This window comes from Apium graveolens, chromosome 4 (assembly GCF_009905375.1).
Source record: "Apium graveolens cultivar Ventura chromosome 4, ASM990537v1, whole genome shotgun sequence".
Lineage (NCBI taxonomy): Eukaryota > Viridiplantae > Streptophyta > Magnoliopsida > Apiales > Apiaceae > Apium > Apium graveolens.
This window is the reverse complement of record NC_133650.1, coordinates 51,503,944-51,512,633: the sequence shown is the minus strand read 5'-3', so window position 1 is coordinate 51,512,633 and position 8,690 is coordinate 51,503,944. Positions and strand designations below refer to the sequence as shown.

At 37.4% G+C, this 8,690-nt stretch overlaps 1 long non-coding RNA gene across 11 annotated transcripts; it reads left to right on the top strand.

Annotated features, from left to right (window-relative positions):
* The first annotated feature begins 4,903 nt into the window (after positions 1-4,903).
* On the top strand, positions 4,904-8,468 carry LOC141716738 (uncharacterized). 11 transcript variants are annotated; one of them, XR_012573327.1, is made up of 7 exons: positions 4,928-5,838; positions 6,232-6,316; positions 6,472-6,639; positions 6,961-7,083; positions 7,648-7,735; positions 7,878-8,096; positions 8,192-8,468. It is a non-coding gene; the product is annotated as an uncharacterized LOC141716738 (long non-coding RNA). The 11 variants fall into 11 exon arrangements; XR_012573329.1 differs by lacking the exon at positions 6,232-6,316 and having other exon boundaries at positions 4,935-5,133; positions 5,729-5,838; positions 6,559-6,639; XR_012573330.1 differs by having other exon boundaries at positions 4,935-5,838; positions 6,559-6,639.
* The last annotated feature ends 222 nt before the right edge of the window (positions 8,469-8,690 follow it).

Below are 8,690 nucleotides of genomic sequence, written 5' to 3'. Positions count from 1 at the left end.
TAGGAGGGACCAAGACGATCAGGGGCGGAATCCCCAGCCTAGGGGATGGGTGATAAATACAATCTTTGGAGGGCCGCTACCCCGAGGGCCTGTGATAAATACAATTTTTTGGAGGACCAACTACTGCTGGATTATCCAGGAACTCTAGGAAAGCGTATACTAGAGAGGTTATGCATATTATTGGGGAGCCCCGAAGAGGGCCAGGACAGGAGTAACAATGACATTTGATGATTCTGACTTGGAGGGTGTGAAATTTCCTCATGATGACCCGCTGGTCATAACACCAATAATAGGGAATAGCCCGGTGAAGAGGGTCCTTGTAGATAACGGTTCCTCGGTGGACATTTTACTCCATGATACCTTTTTAAGGATGGGTTACAATGATTCTCAACTAACCCCGGCCGAAATGCCAATATATGGATTCGCAGGAGTAGAGTGCCCCGTGGAAGGGATAATTAAGTTGTCAAAAACCATAGGTCAGGAACCAAGACAAGCAACTCAGATGTTGGACTTTGTGGTGGTAAAGGCTAGTTCAACTTACAATGCGATCATGGAAAGAACAGGAATACATGCCTTCAAGGAAGTCCCTTCCTCCTACCATTCAGTGATGAAGTTTCCCACCCGGAATGGGATTGGAGAAGAGAGAGGAGATCAAAAAATGGCAAGGAGTTTTTACGTAGCCTCTCTTAGGGCAGATGGAGTTGGGGGGCAAGTTCTGCTTATTGAAGATCTGGATATCCGAGAGACTGCTGAGAAAAGAGAGAAGCCAGCAGAAGACTTGGTTTCAATTACTTTAGCTCCCGAGGATCCTGAGAAAGTGACTTTCGTTAGAGCAACACTAGAGGAGCCCCTTAGAGAGAAGTTGGTGAAATTTTTGCAAGAAAATTGTGATGTGTTTGCATGGTCAGCAGCCAATATGCCAGGCATAGACCCGGAACTGATCACTCAGAAGCTGAATGTGGATCCAAATCAAAAGACAGTGAAGCAAAAGAAAAGAAGCTTTGATCCAGAGAGGCAAGAGGCTATTAAACAAGAAGTGGAGAAGCTCTTAGAGGCTGGTTTCATTGAAGAGATTCAGTTTTCGGAATGGTTAGCAAACCCTGTAATGGTGAAGAAGGCAAATGTAAAATGGAGAATGTGCGTGGACTTCACTGATCTAAATGATGCATGCCCAAAGGATTATTTCTCGTTGCCAAGGATAAATACATTGATAGATGCTACTGCTAGTCATGAGATGTTGAACTTCATAGATGGATTCAATGGATACAATCAGATCAAGATGCATATGGATGACATCCCAAAGGTATCATTCATTACTGACTTTGGTGTTTATTGTTATCTTGTTATGGAATTTGGTCTCAAGAATGCAGGAGCCACCTATCAAAGGTTGGTAAATAAGATTTTTAAGGATCTTATTGGAAAGACCATGGAAGTTTATGCCGATGACATGTTAGTCAAGAGTCTAGTAAAGACTGACCATATAACCTATTTGAGGGAAGCTTTTGAGGTCCTGAGATACCACAAAATGATGTTAAATCCTGCAAAGTGTGTTTTAGGAGTGGGATCTGGAAAGTTTTTGGGATTGATGGTCTCCAAGAGAGGAATCGAGGCTAATCCCGATAAAATAAAGGCAAACCTGGACATTGAGCCACCAAAAAATATCAAAGATGTTCAAAAGCTCACTGGAAGGGTTGCTGTATTGGGGCGATTCATCTCCAAGTCTGGGGATAAGTGTTTGTCGTTCTTCAAGTCCTTGAAGAAGGTTAAGGATTTTGTATGGAGTGAGGAAAGCCAGAAGGCATTCGAAGAATTAAAGAAATATATGGCCCAGGCCCCGTTGTTGGCCAAGCCAGCTCTGAATAAAGTTTTATACTTGTACTTGGCCGTTTCAGAAAATGCCTTGAGCGTTGTATTAGTTAAAGAGGAACTTAAAGTCCAGAAACATGTACACTATGTTAGAAAAATTCTGCATGGAGCTGAGTTAAATTATTCAACTATTGAGAAGTTTGCTTTAGCCTTGGTAATGGCTTCAAGAAAGTTGTGTCCTTACTTTCAGGCTCACCAAGTTGAGGTGCTAACAAATCAGCCCCTGAGAATTATTATTCATAGTCCCAAGGCTAGTAGGAGGCTGATCAAGTGGGGAATAGAGTTGGGAGAATTTGACATCAAGTACAAGCCATGAATGGCAATAAAAGCCCAGGCATTGTTTGACTTCGTGGTGGAACGTACCATACCCCACCAAGAAGTCGGGGGGCAGGAAGATACTATACCTCCAAACACAGAAGGTGATAAAGGGGACAAAGAGAAGGAAGTCAAAGAAAAGGAATATTGGGTCCCATATTTTGATGGAGCATCAAAAATAAATTCAAGTGGAGCAGGGCTAGTTTTACAAAGCCCTGATGGGTTCCTGATTGAATATGCTATAAAGTTAGACTTCCCAACCATAAATAATGAAGAAGTATATGAGGCTTTGATAGCTGGCATCGGCCTAGCAGGGAAACTAAGAGTCAAGAACTTGAAGGTCTGTGGAGACTCGAAGTTGGTCATATCCCAGGTGAAGGGAGAGTTTGAGGTAAGGGGTGATACGATGGCTAAGTATGTCCGCCTAGTAAGAGCAGTGATGACTCAATTTGATGAGTGCCATGTTGAGCACATCCCAAGGGAGGAAAATGCTAAAGCGGATGCGATGTCAAAGTTTGCTTCATCTGAGATAGAGGAAAGTTCAGGAAGCGTATACTTCCGCATTTTGAAGACACGAAGCATTGATGTTAAGCTTGTAGGTCCTATAGGGCTGAGAATGTCATGGATAGATCCCATTAAGTCCCATATTCAAACCGGTTGGTGGCCAAATGACGTAACTAAAGCCCGGAAGTTGGTTGTTCGAGCACTAAGATACACCTTGATCGATGGGATTTTGTACAAAAGATCTTATGTGGTTCCTTACTTAAGATGTCTTAGGCCCGACGAGGCACGCCTAGCTCTTGAAGAAGAAAATGAAGGTATCTGTGGGCAACACCTGGGGGGCAGAGCATTGGCTCACAAGATAACCCGTTTAGGCTTCTATTGGCCAGAGATGATGGTCGATGCCAAAGAGAATGTGAAGAAGTATGATTGTTGTCGGAAACATGCACCTGTCGTTCGACAACCCCCCGAGATGTTAACCTCCATCAACTCTCCCATCCCCTTTTCCATGTGGGGAATGGATATACTTGGGCCTTTCCCAATGGCCACGGCACAAAGGAAGTTCCTGATTGTAGCCATTGATTATTTTACTAAATGGATTGAAGCCAAGCCTTTGGCCAAGATCACGACTAAGCAAGTTGCACAATTCCTGTGAGAAAATGTCATGTGCCGTTATGGAATATCATGTATCCTAGTCACTGATAATGGAACACATATACATACTCTCATCTCTAAAATCATTAACATAAAATCAAATCAATCAAAAACTCTCGTCTCTCTCTACACGGCTGAAGATCTACTCGACTGAAGAACAACTTCATCTCTCTCGCTCAACTGATGAAAAAATATCACACTTTCTTTCCTCGACTGCTCTCTCTATGCTCTCTTTGTGCACTCTTTGCGGTGGAGGTCAAAGCTTTAATTGGGTAAATTTTAAACCCTAATTTGTTAATTGATAGGGGATAAAATAAATAAACCCCGATTGCGTAATTAATATTGCATTAATTGGGCTGGTTGCTAAGCCCATTAGAAGAGGCCCAAGACCCTTGATAGGGGCCCAAAAATAGTCTAGGAATATAATTGGTGTTAAAATTAATTAGACCAGATACGGTCCAATAACGAAGCCTAATGAGAAAGGGCCGAAAACCCTGAATATTAATTAATTTCGTAATTAATTAATAAGGAATAAATCAGCTGTTAGGATGAGTCCCAATGAAGGCATAAATCCTTGTAGATCAGCCTCCAAGGGACCTAATAGGATAAGGAATCAATTTCCTACTTCCTAGGACTCCAAAGTTCAATCTAACTCTCAGACTTGCCCACCAAGTCCCCTAGATCTAGTCCAATTTAAGGACTCCCAACATCTATATAAGGGGCCTCACCCCACAAATCAGAACTATATTTTTGGCTTGATTCTCTAGATTATAGAGATACGTAGGCATCTCGTAAAAGCAGAGTGAAGCTACGAAACACGAGAGCAGCCATTAAAGGTCTTGAGCTCCCGAACCTTAGTAATAAATACAACAATTAATAGGTCCTAGTTTTTAATCCATAACATTAATAATTGAGTATTTGTTTGAATCGAGTATGTCAAAGTTTTATTTAGATGAGTAATTGTTTAAATTATTTATGTGGGTTATACATTATAAAAAATATATTGATGGGTTGTGCTTCTCGCTAATCTTATTCTGGTGCTACAAGTCACAAGATGAGATGAAACTCATGGACATTGATAGTGAACATCTTGGAATACCAGAAGTTGGGTTTGCAAGGATCTGTTAAGATCTCTTTTGGGCTTCTTCTAATTCTTACATATCTAATTGGCTTTCTTCTCCTCAGTTGTTCCCTAATCTTGTTAATCCTAAAAATAATGCTTCTTAAAAAGTTTATATCAACTTCTTTATTACAAAAGACTTCTATGTATTTATTTATACATACTATTTATGTTTGTTGTCCCCGCTAGTTTTTGTATATATTTATGGTTACTTAGTAAAGTTGTGGTTTTCGAAAAGCCGAAAAATAGAACCAGAAAAGAGTGTTATCAAATACTTGTGATGATTTGTCTACCCTTCTAATCAATTGGAAAATAGACGGTTAGTACACATGTCCCCTGTCTCGACGGAGCTGCTTTATAGATCAATGATCTTCTTTTTGTGTTTGCTTGATACAACACCATCGATCTTGTAAATTCTTGGACTCATGTTTTCGTGTTTGCTAACTTTTTGGTACTCAGTATTGTGTTATATCATTTTTTATAATGATTTAGATGCATTATCATGTAGATATTTATAGCTTTACTGACAATACATGGGGAGAAAGGTTTGATATGCCAAAAGAAATGGCACATTCGCATCTTGGCATGCTAATAGATATAATATACATTTATGCTTTCTTCCAATATCGAGGGCCTACATCATGCAATCTTGTGTTGGATACTCAGATGAATCAATGGTAGATCTGTCTTCTTTACCAGTTCCCAAGTATGTTTAGTAAACTGAGCTAACATAACTTTAACAATATAGCTTATTTTGCATTAGTGTTTTATTAGATTGTTTCATGATTGTACTATATCTTTAGTTGTAATGATTGTACAAAACATTTGGCATTAGATTTGTCCTTTAATTGTATTGGTTCATAATAACATGAATATCCAGTTTTTCGTACATAGACTGATCTGTTCAAGTACATAACCATTTTTTGTCAATATTGCTCAATGGATTTAGATCAAAACATTTCGTATGTGGACTGCTCTATTTAAATGCATCACTGTTTTCATTATATATTGCTTAATTTACTTGCATCAAAAAACATAACTGGAGCCACCTAATAAACTTGTATGAATTGTGTAGGCTCCTTATCTTAGGAGCAACTCTTTTACTTAATTTCAGAATTATATAGGGTTTTTTCAGTAATTTCACCATCATGTCTCTTTAATCTCTGGAATCTTGTATTTAAACACTCTGTTGCTATTGGTTCTTTAATCATGGAGTTTGTTAAGTCTATTAGATTCACACTTGAGGCTATTCATCGAGACTAAAAGTTGCAGATATCATTCCTGGAAGTTGGATTGGAAAAGTGGCGTACTATTCTTCTAATAGTTGTTTGAGATGTATTGGATGGACCATTAAATCAGTGAACTGCAATGCTTATATTATGGTAAGTTACGATATGCATTATTTTCACAGTTTCTTGAGATGTATTTGATGGTCATCATATTTACGAGTCATTTGTTACACTATTACTTACCTGCTAAGGTATGTATTTACTTTAAGAGCAGTATTTTCCCTGATTGCAAAGATGGTGAACAAAAAATAAAGAGAAGTATCTTTGAAGATGATCATGGCTACATTTCCAGCTTTATTATTATTTTCATGTGTTATGATATCAGGACTCATGCCCTATGCATAAATCTAAGATAGTGGGTATGCTGTGTTTGATTTTTAAGAAATATGATTTTCAGTTGGGAAAGAACACTAGTTACAACCTTGTGTGTACTTTTTTTTTCTTTTGTGTTGATTATTCTCTACTCTTCTATTATTTTGTCACTAGTAATTTTTAATCTCGGCCACTTCGTATCTTGGTTAAAAGGGAAGCATGAATTGTAATCCTTCAAAGGAGCAGTTAGGAGTTAAAAGTAAGTTTCCCTCAGATACTGATGAAGATAATGAAAAAATTGTTGAAATTAAAATGGCGTGTGTTGTTGTTTTTATCATCACAACATTCATATTAATACTCTATTATTTCATGTCATCTTGGTTTGTGTGGTCGCTGATTGTACTTTTCTGCAAGGTATCCAGGGAATGCACTATTGTGTACTATCCCTTATGTTAAGTAAACAGAGATGTGGTCTTACGATTTTTTCCGGTTCTGTGTTAGTGTCTTCCTTATGAATCCCCTCCACTGAATGCGAAGGATGGTGGGAGTGTGAATGGAAAAATCCAAAGCACTCGAAGCAAGGTAGACCCTCTGTATTTTTTATAGTCTCGACTTTCACTTGAATACTGTTTACACAACCGAGAGCAAAAGTTTGGTGGTTGTGTCTTTTTTCCCCGGAGATACAGAGAGAATTCTTTGTTAAAACTAAGTTTCCCGCCAAAATAACTGACTCTAAAATATGTAACTTTATTTTAAATATATTCCTATATTCTAAAACCAAATGTATCCATCTTTTGTAGCCCTGCTTCAGATTTAGTATATGATATGTTACCACTAGATTTCACCTTTCTCTGTGTCTAGGAGTCTGTTAATCACTTCATCTCAAGAACTTCCACTTTTCAGGCGTGCAGGCCCATTGGACAAAAAAATTCTATTTTTAAAATGATAACAGGTATATCGCATGGATCCAGCTGCTTCTCGTACAGCCAGGGAGGGCCTGATGTTCCCTTCCACCCAGGAAGGAAGGTATGTGAAGTTTTTCGATTATTAATTGCATTTGTAATTCTTGTATTAGCGTCCCAAGTGATATAAACTTTGTATAGTTGTGTTTAGATGTGATAACCATACAACAATATTATTTCTGTGCCGAAAAATGCTTTCTTAACAAAAAAAAGTAACTCTACTGGTTTAATATAATCTTTTTAACACTGATGTGCTTGCAATAAAAAGATATTAAACTTATGAAATATATTGGAATGAATGGTTATAAAATTTCAATTTCTTAGTCTAGGATTTTACCTAGTAAGTTATCTTTAGCCTTTTCTCAAGTGCTTAAAAATATGTTTTAAATTATTGAATTGCAAAAATCTAAAGCATTTCCCATGGGGGTTCTCTGGTAAGTTTTTTTAACCAGTGCTTCTCTGTATCAAATGGAACTGGAAAAATCAGTCAAGCTGGAGTTGATCATTATAATAATTTCATCAATGCTTTAGTAGCCAGTGCTACTTCAAATGTCATATGTCAATTATAGTCCAATTAAGCTCTTCTAGTTAACATTCATTGACAAATTCGAGTATTATTTTTTTCTAGGAATTGAACCATATGTTACCCTTTACCACTGGGATCTTCCTCAAGCCCTGGAAGACAAATATCAAGGATGACTCAGCTCCCAAATAATGTGAGTAAGTTATATTTTACAGAATATTTTTTTTGCATTAAGTATGAACACGCGCATTTACAACTTGCCTGGCGCATTAAAATCAGAAGATAATTGCTTTTATAGTGACGATTTTGCCACATTTGCTGAGACCTGCTTCCAGGAATTTGGTGACAGGGTTAAGCATTGGATAACCTTCAATGAGCCCCATACTTTTTCTATTCAAGGCTATGATTTAGGGCTTGAGGCACCGGGAATATGTTCCATTCTTAGCTATTTGTACTGCAAGGATTGAAATTCTGCAATTGAGCCTTACGTTGTAGGTCACAATGTTCTACTTGCTCATGGAACTGCCACAAATATTTATAGAAAAATGTACAAGGTAAATATAGCTGATTACAGTTTTTTGCTGCTGTGGTAAGTTCATTTTGCTTGACATAATATATAGTGCAATATTTTTGCTCTCTTTGGTGACAGTCTTCTGCATGTATCAAGATGCCTAAGGAGAGAAGAGATTGTGCCACATCACGGTCAAGAACATCCTCTTTTCCATGTGGATCGAGTCCATATTTTGGAAACATTCCACAGCGAAGCCTCCGTAGTTTATTTGGAAAATGATATGTGGGTAATTAGTTGTCATTTATCACATAGATGTATGAATGGTATTATAGGCATAACTATGGGAATTACAAGTTTTCGTTTTTTCATCATTATAGGACTTGATCGATTTAATTTGGTAATGATAATTGGAGTTTGATTTTAACATTTTCTTCTTTTGACAAGTTTTTTGGCATCCATATTTTTAAAATGTGTACCGTTTATTTTAATGAAAAATGATGTTATTTTAACATAATAACATCAGCTACAAAATAAAAAAATGATGTCTGTCAAAGCTTAATGCATCAGTTTTAGTTGAACATTGACATCAGTAATACAGATTAAAACTGATGTTAAATACTACAATAAAAAAATCTTA